General features: G+C 33.3%; 1 long non-coding RNA gene across 1 annotated transcript; it reads left to right on the forward strand.

The window, feature by feature from the left end:
• The first annotated feature begins 1959 nt into the window (after positions 1-1959).
• On the forward strand, positions 1960-12692 carry LOC135214125 (uncharacterized). The gene is made up of 3 exons (XR_010314276.1): positions 1960-2087; positions 12238-12404; positions 12587-12692. It is a non-coding gene; the product is annotated as an uncharacterized LOC135214125 (long non-coding RNA).
• Positions 12693-13953: the final 1261 nt, after the last annotated feature.

Consider the following 13953-nt stretch of genomic DNA (forward strand, 5'->3'; position numbering starts at 1 on the left):
TGCACACTATTTTCATTAGCGAGTTGTCCTTAATTTAGATGCCGCCAGTTGACACAAAACTGAATCTGAACAGTATGTAAACCATCATCATATTCTTTGCTATTTTCTGCTGATCTACGTATCTTTTAAAGAGGTAACCAAGAATGAGATCAAGGGGTCTGTTGACAGGGTGATGGCCTCTGATTGGGGACTGGCGTTTTCGAGCGTTATTCCTTTGGCGTTTTCGAGAGATATTCCTTGGGAACAATAATGAAGTGATCCTTGCTGGAGTGCCGGGTGTGTGTGTTTGTGTGTGTGTGTGTGTGTGTGTGTGTGTGGGTGGGGGGGGGGGGGGTTTGAAGAAATCATTGAACGCCCATCGTACACAAAAATGCATAAACAAAATGACGATGTATGAATGGCAGGTTATGAGATAAAAAAAAAAAAAAAAAAAAAAAAAACTGCGAAAATACTTGAGGAAATTACTAAACACAGCCTAGAGATTCTTTTAAAGAATTATATCATCTTAATCTCTTATACATTTGCATTTTTATTAATACTCACTGTAGGCCATTATTTGGTGAATTATTCACTTGCGCAAAAAAAAAAAAACTAATGCAGATATTATCTAACAAAGGTCAATTTATGTGATATGACTTATGTAAATGCTACGTGTTGTCAAAAGCGCTACTAACACTACCGGAGTCGAGGCGGGTTGATGTTGTCTCCAAACCAACAAATACTTCAGCGCGAGAAAGTATTTGAGGTGAGAGACGGCATAAACCTTTAATCCTCTCGCGGTGGTGGGGTGGTATAGCTTCCCTGACGTGCCTGGGATTTTAATGTACCTGCGTTCGCGCCCAAGTACAGGTAAATCTATTATAGAGAAAAAAAATTCCCCTTCGTTAAGCATATATGAAAATATATTAATTCCGAGGTAGAGCGAATTAGATATTAAAGGACATTGTAGCTCGATATATATATATATATATAAATATATGTGCGTGCATGTGTGTGCGCGCGCGCGCCGCATTCACTTTATCAGGAAATCCCCTGCTGCGGAACGCAAAGACCACAAACTGGATATCATTTCGTTAAACAAAATCAATTTGGATCCACCTGCAATCCTAATATTGCACAAAAAATATTCCATAATTCACGTTATCAAGAAAGTTCCAAACCCAATAGAATCAATAACGTATTTTTAAAAAAACTTAAAAACCGATAAAGATTGAAGTAGATCTTGAAAACAACCATTCCTTTAGAGGATAAGTCCTGATAACAAGAAGTAAAGGATTCTGGGTCCAAAGGGAAAGAAACTTTTCCGAGAAAAAAAATTCGACCTCGCCAGGAATTACGCCGAAAAGACGTCAGTGCGAATGTAAAAATGTATAGAGTACACTGTTAAAAAAACCCGTAGTTTTAATCAGAAAATTACCGTAAAAATATATGGTTTTCCAGCCGTATTTCAGAAAACGGTGGCCACATCCGTTTTATCGTAAATTGTTAATAATCTTTACGGGTACTTACCGTAAAAACCATTGCTATAAGACATCCTGCCCAAAATTACGGTCGCAGGCCCGTAATTGAGGTATAGTCCCTTATCATAATGGTTCATATAACTTAAATATTTTCTGACAGAATTGTGTTAAATGTTAAGACTAAGCCTATATGAAACATTAAAAGCTTAAAATTTTCTACTAAATCATTAAAAATACAATATTGTAGAAGTTATTAGTTTTTTATTATTATCGCATTGGCATCTGTCCATATGAAGTTGCCATCCGCTACCATCCCATGTAACTACATACTTATTATGTATTAATATAATAATATACTTGTACATTTACCATTTCCAACATTACGTTTTATGAAACGGGCAAAAATAAAAATTCCACTGTATAATCAAAGGACCAAAAAACATAATATATACGACGATTATTCCCGATCAAGAGAACGCATTTCGCAAATGCGCGGTGTTTTCATTTCTGGCGGGCGGAGGCGCCGAAACAAATCACTTGAAAACAACGAATCCCCTCAGCTCATCACAGATGTCTTCTTGTGGTTTCTTCTACTGTTACGAAGAGTGAAGTTGTGAACAGCATCAGGTGAGTTTTAAGACCAGGTGTATGCATTTTTTTATTTTAATGATAAAAACTTTTACTGTAGTTGCGGCCTATAATTAGATTAGGACTATTATGTATGGACCCTGCCTCCGTCGAGCGGCTTGCGGGACGAGTATTTCCCCCCCCTAATACAACCTGTATAATTAGATGGCAATAAATAATCCAGGACTAGTAAGTACAAATTTACCCGTACATTGTGTAGTGAAGCTATGTGGTAAACTTTTGATAAACATCCCATTAGCATAGATTGTTTAACCTAGACCACATACCTATAGGGTAAACAACCGAGTGGACTAGCTGCGGCCACGTTAACCGTGTTCGGACCCACCTTCAGGAAAAGTACTTTAACAACACGCCCTGACACAGGAGATGGGTACCAGTCATGAGTCTCATGTCTCGAGGTGTTGCTTCATGACCGTTGATCGTGACTGGTGCCCATCTCTGGTATCAGGACATGTTAAAGTACTTTTCTGAAGGTGGTTCAAAGATGGTTAAGGTGGCCACAGCTAGTCCTCTCGGTTGTTTATCGTAGGCTAAACCAGTCTGGGTGAAAATAGCAGCCTTTCTTCTTCTGTGGGAGTCACTAGCCTAACTGTATGGGTACATGGCAAGTAATTGTGTTATGTAACTTGTGAACTTATGGGATCTGGTAGGCTGTACATTTAGGTGTGAATAATTAATCATAATATGTTCTTTTATTTATAATGAAGTAATACCATGTATTAGACTTGAAAAGACTTAAAAAGGACATAGTGCAAAATAGTATTCTAGACTTTGTAAAGGCTATATTCTGTTCAGTCTTATGTAGCCTTAACCCTTGAGTGGTATTAACCTACCATAGGTTGCAGAATAACAAGGTAGAGTGGCAATCCCTCCCTTTTTTCAAAGGAATATCCTGATATTAGCTTAAAAAAAGCGTGGCTGAATATCAAGCAAAATAGTCTTGGCTATTTAAAGAGAAAACCAGTTTGCAGGGAGGTTTATGAGTTGAGAGAAAACTTAACAAGATCTTTTATGACTAGCTTAATGTGGATTATATTATAATTATTAGCCTATGCCAGCTAAAACAATACCTTGGGTTAAATAAATTACTTCCTAGACTAGATTCCTCTTCTTACATATTAGGTAGGGTGGCCAGACGTCCTGCTTTAGGAAGGACAGTCCTGTTTTTGAGCATTCTGTCCTCGGTCCTGCTTCACCTTAAGATGGACGCTAATTTCTCCTGCTTTTTGGGTTTGTCTAAATAAAAATATTAATGCTAAAATATAAACAAATTCATATACGAAACAGTGAGAACTGATGGGCAAAAGAACCATTTATTTTTTTTTCATGAGGCCAATAATTTTATATAGTGGCTGTTGGCACAGTTAGGAACACTAGGCATGGAGCTGCAGTGTACTTGATCTGTCCAGCCATTTACAAAAGACTTCTAGCCAACAGAAAACTCTTAGAGATGGCAAGGAAAAGGGCAAAATGTAAACATCAGATTGCTAATTCCTTTAGTTTCCGAAATAATGTTAATTTTTTCACCCCAGTTATGTAATAAATTGTTCCATCTTCATTACATTTGAATATTAATCAATTTCAGTTCTTTATTCATACACTATTTGAGATTTAAACACTCAAGTCAAGTTTTATATATATATATATATTATATATATATATATATAAATATATATATATATATATATAATATATATATATATGTATATGTATGTATTTATTATATATAATATAAATATGTATATATATATAGTTTATTATATATAGGTAGTATATGTATATATATGTTATATGTATATGTATCTATTTGGTTATATTTATATATATATGTAATACATGTATATGTATAATATTATTATATGTATATGTATATAATATACTTATATGTATATATTTAATATATATATATATATGTAATATATGTATAGTATATATATATATTATTATATATATATGTATCTTATCTATATATAGATAATATATTATATATTCTATGTATAATCTCTCTGTCATATGGTATCATGTCTATAATGTATTAGTATGTATTATATGTCAACCTATATATAGGTCTAAATATGTACTCTCTCTGTTATCTCTCCTCCATATCTCTCATATCTATATATCTATAGATCTATAATATATGTGTGTGTGTGTGTGTGTGTGTATATGGTATATATATATATATGACATATATATGTATGTGTGTATATGTATATATATATATATCATATATATATGTATGTATGTGTATATATATATATATATATATATATATATAATATATATATAATATATACTATATATTGAGAGATTCAGAGCATAAGCATGCAAGGATAAGAAATCTTACTATAATGTATTAAGAGTTAGGAATGATCAGATTTAGTCACATGCAATCCTACTTATATATAGTATATATTAATAATTATATGATTTAATGATTTAGATAAAAAAACCTTCCCCAATTTTGCCAAAATTCAAGCAGGCCTAGGATCTACCATTGTTAAAGAAAAAGTTATCACATTATTTACATATCTACTTTTAAAACTTCTGATTCTTCCAGAATGACAGATTGAGTATTTTTTTAAATTTTGCTCACAGCACTCAAGTGGGCATGAAATACACATACTAATCTCATTTCTGTGTAGCCTATAGTGATTGAAATATGAAACAAATGATAGCAGAGAGTTATTACAAATACTGAAGTTATACATCTCTGGAATGAATTGAAGCTCCTAGTATTAGGGTGGCCATTTCCAAATTCCCAAAAAGGACTTTTTTTTTTTTTTTTTTTTTTTTTTTTTTTTTTTTTTTTTTTTTTTTTTTTTTTGCCAACACCAATTTAAACCTAAATAAGCATGATTATTAATGAGTTTAAAAAAATACTCAATCTGTCATTCTGGAAGAATCAGAAGTTTTAAAAGTAGTTATGTAAATAATGTGATAACTTTTTCTTTAACAATGGTAGATCCTAGGCCTGCTTGAATTTTGCAAAATTGGGAAAGGTTTTTTTTTATCTAAATCATTAAATCATATAATTATTAAATATATACTATATATAAGTAGGATTGCATGTGACTAAATCTGATCATTCCTAACTCTTAATACATTATAGTAAGATTTCTTATCATTGCATGCTTATGCTCTGAATCTCTCAATTTGAAACCACCCTTTATGCTTTATTTTATTTCAAAGTTTATACCTTTCTTTGTTGTTTGTGATGCTCCATATGATCCTCTCTAATTCCACATCTCAACTTTTCATGCTGCTGTTCCTAATATACTATTTTCAGGACTGTCTTTATTTGCACACTATTACTACCTTTAAACTTCCCTATTCCTATTTCCATGCTATATAACTCAAAATTTTTGCCTTTCATAGTATGAATGTACTAGTGTATGTGTGCAATGATTAGTACTTTGAATTCTGCAACTTCCTCGCAGGGACTTATAATTTGTTAATCTGCATTCTAATGCAAGATATATCCATAAACTGTCCTGTCTAGTAAAATCCATAATTTTTTTTATGTAATATGAAGTTACTCTTCCTACCAGTTGTTAGTGTTTGGCCTTCTAATTGTCACCCACTATGAAAATATTTTTTTTCCTGGCAGTTTCTGCAATAAACAATGCTTCACTTAAATAATATATATAGATTGGCATTTTTCTCTGTTTTCTCATCTAATTCATGCTTTCTATTCCCACCACACATGCTACTACAAAATTCTATTGTTACAGTATTTCACCAAAGCTTAATTTTCAGGATTATTATTATAAAAGTAGTTTTACCAGACCACTGAGCTGATTTTCAGCTCTCCTAGGGCTGGCCCGAAGGATTAGATAAAATGCCAGGTCTAGCCCTTAGGCCAGAACTGGGACCAAATTGGTCATTCAGGATAAATAAAAAAAATTGCACAAAGGCAAACGCTTTCATACTAGAACCCACACACAATAAATACATTTACTCATGTTCCCTTACATACATACTAAAACGGTATATTAAAAATTCGGAATTAAGTTTTAAATTTTTGAAATTTTGTTTTTAAAATTCACTAAAAAAACTTATATTTTATCAATTAAATTGCAGTTCCTCATTAAAGTCAAAATTGGAACTACTGAAAATGTAAAAGATTCTGTCAAAATTTCTTTTATTGTTTTATTTCCAAAAGTTGACAGTCTCTGATGGTCATACTTTGGACACTCGCACAAGACATGTCTGACTGTTACCAACTCCTTGCACTCTGAACACTCTGGAGCAGGGTCGCGTGGGTTGCTCATCAAGTGCCCGTGTGTCAGACGAGTTGTGGCCGATACGGAGGCGTGTTTCAGGATTACTTGAGCATGTCTCTCTCTTTGATATGCTGAACTCCATTTGTTAACATCCTGTTTTATTTGTTTTAATTTATTATTTTCAGGCTCTTCAGCCCATACGTTTTGCCATTTATTTACAATTATTGTTTTTATATATCTTATATAATCACTGGTGGGGATGTTTTACATTTGCTTTTATCATTTGGACTGCTTCTTTAGCTGCTTTATCAGCCTCTTCATTTCCTCTTATCCCCACATGAGCAGGGATCCAACATATTTCAATATTTTTGCCATTTTTATATAATTTGTGGAGTTCAAATTGAATTTGCTGTACAATATTATTTTTTGAATTGTAATTCTGAAGAGCTTCTATGGCACTTCTCGAGTCACTAAAAATCACAAAATTATTAATTGAAGTTTGCTTTATAATTTTGATAGCTACTTTAATTGCACACAAAACTCTGCTGTGAAGACTTGAGGCATGATTGGGTGGAAAGAAAATTGATATGTTTTGTTCTGCGATATAGCTGCATATCCTACGCCATGTTGCGATTTGGACCCGTCGGTATATATTGCATAATGTGAACTTTTTTGTCTTATATGTTCTATGGTTTTTTTGTTTATGGTGTTCTGGGGTTATATATGGAACTTTTTGATAAATATTTCAAGTGAGTGCAAGTCTTTACTTTAATCATAGTCCCAATGAGGTGGTAACTATACTATGGAGGTACTTGTATATTTATATTTAATGACTCGAACAGTCTATTAGTTCCTAATTGGGAAAGGTGGTGAATGATTGTTATAAAGACATCCCTAACTCAAATAGACTTTTAGTTGGTGAATCACTTGCCTTGATTCTTAATGCACCTTTTCATGGTTATGAATTCTCGGATGGAGGGGATAGTGGCAGTTCGCCGCATTCAACTTGTACAGAGGAGACTGGCGAGGATCTAAATGCTCCTGTGCATATTCTTAGGCCTTCGTTGTGAATTGGGTCTAATATTTTCAGTGCTGCTTCTGAAGCTGACCCGTATATTTCACTTCCCATAATCAATAATGATAGCACTGTTGCTTTATAAAGTATAGTAAGAGTATGTCTATCAGCTCCCCAATTTGTGTGAGAGAGTTTTTTTAATTAGGTTTAATGCTCTTTTGCATTTGATTTTATGTAAGTTATATGGGTTTTCCAGTTGAGGTGTGCATCAAATATTAAACCTAAAAATTTTGCAGTTTGGCTAATTGGTATATTATGGTTTCTCATTTTTAATTCTGCTTCTTCGCCTTTTTCCAAATTTTACTTTTATAAAAATGACCGCTTGGGTTTTTTTCTATGGAAAATCTAAATCCTACTGATGAGGCCCATTCATCTATTTTTATTATAGTTTTATTAATAATTCTTTCTGCATGTTTTATTCGTGATGCTGTGTAATATATTGCAAAATCATCCATATACAAATTACTCTTAATTCCAACCGTAGCATGTTACTGATGTTGTTAATTGCCAATGTGAACAAAGTACCACTAAGGACGCTACCTTGTGGTACTCCATTTTCAAGTGGAAATATTTTGGAAAAAAACATTATCTATTCTCACCTGAAAAGTGCGGTCAGTCATAAAGTTTTAATAAATTTAGGAAGATGGCCGCGGATGTTATTATTATGTAAAGATTTTAATATTGCATACCTCCATGTAGTGTCGTATGCCTTTTTGATGTCAAAAAGACACTATTGTAATTTGTTTTCTTTCAAATCCTCTACGTATATGGTCTTCCAAACTACACAGAGAATCTAATGTAGACCTATTACGTTGTGAACCAAACTGTGTAGGACTTAAAATTTTATTTTCACGAATGTGCCATGTAAGTTGTGCATTTACCATTTTCTCCAATAACTTGCATATACAACTTGTTAATGAGATAGGTCTATAATTATTCACATTACTAGCATCTTTTCCTGGTTTGGGTATAGGAATTATTATTGCATTTCGCCATTTGTCTGGAAACAAGTTTTGGAGCCATAAATGATTGTAAAATTTAATAAGTATGATTTTGCCAAAGGTGCTAGGTGGCAAATCATCTCAAAGCAAACATAATCTCCTCCAGGGGCAGATTTATTACTGTTCAAGAGAGCATATTCTAACTCTTCCATATTGAACTTTTTATTATAATATATATCTTCCTTTGTCTCAAAATTTAGTATAATAGACTCTGCTTTGTGTTTTACTTTTTTAAAATGTTTTGTCTAGATTTTCGTCACTACTTATTTTGGCAAAACTTACCCCAAGTATGTTACTTATTTCGAAGGGATCTAAAAATTTTATTTCCATTATCTAATATAGCTTGTCTGGGTGGTCTAATGTTTGTTCCATTTATTTTTCTGAATTTTTCCCATACTTTTTGAATGGATGTTTCGCTTGTTATTTCTGACACATAGGACCTCCAAGATATTATTTTAACTTTTATTACTTCTTTTCTAATTTGGCTGATATTTTATTATATAAAGGTTTTCAATACATCTATTTCTAATAGTAAAATTGTCATTTTTAATATATTTTCTTCTGTGAATGGTTTTGATTTATTAACTTTATTGAATCTTCTGTTTAGAGTATCTAACCTTCTTGCTAAAGAGTGTTTTTCTCGTACTAATTCAGTTAGATCATCTGACCACCAGGGGGGACTTTAAGTTTTTATTATGGGGTTTTGAATGAGGAATAGCCTTTGTCTGCTGCCTTTTTAATGAAGGACACAATGAAATCGTTCGTCTCATTGTGATTTCTCAATAATCATACGGCGGTATTTTATCGGTATGAAAAGTAAAATATGTCCCCAATCTGCTTTTTGCATGTTGTAATGTGGAGAATATGGTTTTGGTTCATTATTTAATAAGGATATTATTATGGGAAAATGGTCACTTGAGTAGGAGTCATCACATATATTCCAATCTAGTCTGTCAACTATATTTGTTGAACAAAGGGTGACATCTACTGTGGAAAATGTTTCGCCAAATGGGTTTGCTGGAATAATATGTATTTACTCGCTGGTCATTCAGACAACAAAGATTATTAGCGTTCATTAAGTTTTCTATTTTTGCTCCATCTTTATCTGGAGTAATGTTGTTATAGTCCCATATTGAGTTATGCGCATTGAATCTCCTACAATTAATATTGGATTCTTAAACTCTTTTATTATTTTCTGTAATTTGTTTAAATCATACTTTTATTAGGCTGATTGTATAAGTTAATTATATCAAACACATTATTTTATATTTTCACTGTTATTGCTGAAATTTGCAAATTCAGTGTAATCTATATCTAATTTGTCGTATATAATTTTATTATGGACATATATTGCTGTTCCTAAATTATTTTCATTTCCTGTGATGTTGTAGCTAATAGATATTTACCTATTTTTGGAACACGTTTTCCTATGTGTTTGTATACATATAATCATTGGTTCATGTTCGCTAATAAGTCGTTGGACTTCCCCTAAGTGCATTCTCGTTAATAATCCATTAATATTCCATTGAATTATATAACGATTGAATGGTGTAATATAAGTGGTCAAATTACCCTAGATTATTAAGCTGATATTTTTCCTAAAATTTTTTATAAGTTAATTTGTATTTTTGTAGGTCTTGATTCATTTTTTTTGTAGTTTGAATCTTACTTTCGTTAACTGTTTACATTTTTACTATCTTGATTTGATTTTTCCATTTTGATTTTCTTTAGAATATTATCTACAACACTGATGTGTTTCTCTTTGTAATATTCTAATGTTCAATACACATACAACCTTCTTCATGAGATTTGATATTTGTTTTTTCCTTACTCCTATTCCTCGTGAAATTTCTTATGGTGTTGGTTAGGCTGTCTTTAGTTATAGTCTTATAACTCAGTTTGTTGTTTTCCTGTTTTTTCTGTGGCGCCTATAATTGGTGATGGTTGAATTTCTTCGTTTTCACTGTAGTGACCTGTATTTTGGTTTTCCATTTCATCTGAATTTTGAGATTCGGTTCCTAGAGGTACTATTGTTACTATGGGAGACAGTGGAATATTAGTGTTTTGTTTCTGAACTTTAGCTTTCGGCGAGATTGGTGGGTTATTTATCTTTTTACAGACTTGTTTGGTGGAATTAGGTGGGGTCTTATCCAGTTTGCCTCTTCGAGTAGTAGTATCTGTTTTTTCACATTCTTGTGATTTTAATTCTTCTTTGTTTTCCTCTATGTTTCATTAATCTATTTCAATTTCCGATAAAGAGCTAAATCGATTTTCCACATCGTAATTATTTGTATGTTTGAAGAGTTCTTTTCATCTTGTAGTGTGGTGGTATTTCTTTATTCTCATTCTGGTATTGCTTGACTTTGAGGTGTCTGCATACCTAAATTTCTTAGCTGGGTCATTTAATCCTCTCACTTTCAGTTCTAACTTTGCTTCTCTTATCGTCATTCCAGTTCGTTCTTGTAGTAATTTAAGTTCTGTATTGTAGATATAGAACGCACACAATTTAGATCTGGCATGATGTTATAATCCACAATTTACGCATTTGGGTTGGCCACAGTCCCAGCGTGTTTTATGTCCTGCGAGCTGCAAAAGGCACATCTATAAATATTCCTGCACTTAATTGCTGTATGACCATATTTGCAACAGTTCTTGCATTGCATAGGTTTAGGAACATAAGGTCTTAGTTCCCTTATTTAATCCTAGCATTTTAATTTTTTAATTTTGGTAAGGTTTGGCCACTGAACTTTATCTTGGCTATTTTGATAGTTTGACTTTTGTCTTTCCTGCTTGGGACCTCATATACTTCGCAGTCTTCAACATTATTGTACCTTTTCTTTAATGAATCTAAAAGTATTAATCTATCTAATTTTATCCTCAAGATTTGGTACTACTACTGTGCCTTGCACACTGTTCATTGTATCATGGCCTTGTAACCTTTATATTTTATGTTATCTATATTTCTTATACATTGATAATTTTCCGATTGGTTTTTGGTTGTTGTTTCAACCAACCATTCCCTTTTTTTAAATTTCGTCTTATGCTCATCTCTTTCGATGGGCATCGATTCAATAGGTAATTTTCTAATTTTAATAAAGATATATCTTTGTCAGCTTCTAAGTTCAAAAACCTTGACCAGTTTGACTCCCCAAAAGAGAGAATCAAAGTGAATCAAGTTGGGTCCTGGCGAATAATCATTTCTTTTGGGTTTATTGTATGGTAATAATGTCTTAATACCACTCTGATTTTCATTATTTGAGTTATCCTGAGAACAGTCCATTGCCATGCCATAAGTCGTTGTGAGGTTAATTTTTTTCTCCATATATAGTATTACAAAATTTCATCCAGGATGAGGTCCCTCTCACCAAGGAGGCCCAACTGGGGGAGGGGCAATGCCGTTACACACACTGGTAACTGCCCTGGGTCCCTCACCTGGATATACGCCATACCCACAGAGCCTTAAGGGTCGTCAGTCCCATGAGATCGGACCCAGCACTGTGGGCATGGCTTGACTTAAAAATTTCCCCTCGCTCAACACGTCAGGTACTCTAGTTTTACGGGTGGAGAGGCATGCCATCCAACTCCACCCTCCATCAAGTTAAAAGAGCTGTCAATTCAATAGTCCAAAACCATGCCAGGGTCGTCAACGAAAGAAGAAGGAGGGAAAGGGGAAAATTTATAAGGAGGAGGAGTAAAGGAGTTAAAGGTCCCAATGTTCAGTTGGATCCACAGCAGAGAGAGTAGGCGTAAAGGGGCATACTCTCTCTGCAGTGGATCCCTAAGCCCCCCACCTCGTCAAGGAGTTGGGATCAGGGGGTAATTTTCAGGAACATCGGTGCTCCAGGCTATCCGCTTCATAGTTGCAGTTGATGGAAGATTCATCAACTCAGACTTGACTTCACTCGTGCTGCGATGGCCATGGTTTTCGCAGCATTTTGATATATGATATTTATTACCCATCAGAAGCTTCAGTCACAATGGAATTTATGCAGAGGTAAGCTGTTGTAATAAGTTACTTGAGCGAAGGTTTTTTTGTTGACTTTTAACTTTAAGAATATCAGGGAAGTAATTTATATTTAAATGTCCATGTACTGTAACTTTGTAATATGTGTGGTGGTGAGCAGTTGTTTTACAATATTTTTACCATTATGTTCATATATCTTGTCATTTTTACAGGTGTTTCTGAAAAATAAATACAGAAAAAGGGACAAAAAATACCAGAACAAAGAAAAACGTGGCACACACCCATTGAAGAATATTAAAGTTCAATGAGCTTATGGAATAAGGAGTGAAAAAAGCATTCACACTCTTCTGTATAAATAATTAATGTTAAATTTTGTGTTAAAAAAGTTATAAATCTGTTTTTCAAGAATAAAGTTTTTTAAATGTTGATCTCATTATTTCTCCAATTGGATATATGACCTGCACAAGGAATTTTTGGTTACTATTTCAATTGTAACATAAAAATGCAAAGAATATTAACATTAAATTCAAAGAAATATTAGAAAAATCATGTACAAAATCCAAAAGTTACTGTATACTCTATGTCAAATAAAATTTACATAATATGTTACATGGATACTAGAATTTGTTACCAATTTTTAGTTATTTTTTATCTGTTTTGATATTGTATGAGATGTAATTATAATTTTACAAAAAATAAATTAAAAAAAACATGTATACAAATGACTATTGGTAAAATTTACAAATGTTTAATAAAATGTGGCCCCACAAGGAAGGTATGAAAATGTTTTTAGGATTATTTTTTTCTTAAATTAGCCACTCCAAAGTTTGGCGGGTGGGGTTGTGTAGCGCAGTGATATACAGGGTGGGGCAAATCAAATGCCGGAGTTTTGATCGGCTATTAGGAAAAGCAAAACAATACTTACAGAATTATTTGTTTTACTCGAATCAGTATACAGGCAGTCCCCCGGGTTAGACGGGGGTTCCGTTCTTGAGGACGCGTCGTAACCCGAAAATCGTCGTAAGCCGGAACGACGCTTGGAAATATGTCTTAAACTAATAAAAAGTTATAAAAACCTTACTTGTAATCCTTTGGTTACACTACATGTTGTTTCCTGTAGTTTTATGTACAACCTGGAGTTATTTTCATAAAAGAATGCTGGTTCTTGAAGGTAAAAACTATTGTAATCCTCTGGTGACACTACATTCTTGAAGTTTATGTACAACCTGGAGTGATTTTGCAAATCTTGAGTGGGCTACAAGAACAACGCTGATTACTATTTACGTATCATATAGACTAATTAAAGTAAACGTATCTTTAAATAGGCTTATATTAGTATCACAAAACATTTCCTGCCATGAGTCAGAGGCCGTTTAATGAAACGAACACTTCTCTGTCCTATCTGTTCAGAAATAAACGTTACGTCAATCCCCAAGACCATTGTTGCCAAAGCGTCTCTCTCTCTCTCTCTCTCTCTCTCTCTCTCTCTCTCTCTCTCCTCTCTCTCTCTCTCTCTCTCTCTCTGATCAAATTACATTGGAAACTTGACATACGATTGCCCTAATATACGAATGTTTTG

The sequence above is a fragment of the Macrobrachium nipponense genome, chromosome 45 (assembly GCF_015104395.2).
Source record: "Macrobrachium nipponense isolate FS-2020 chromosome 45, ASM1510439v2, whole genome shotgun sequence".
Classification (NCBI taxonomy): domain Eukaryota; kingdom Metazoa; phylum Arthropoda; class Malacostraca; order Decapoda; family Palaemonidae; genus Macrobrachium; species Macrobrachium nipponense.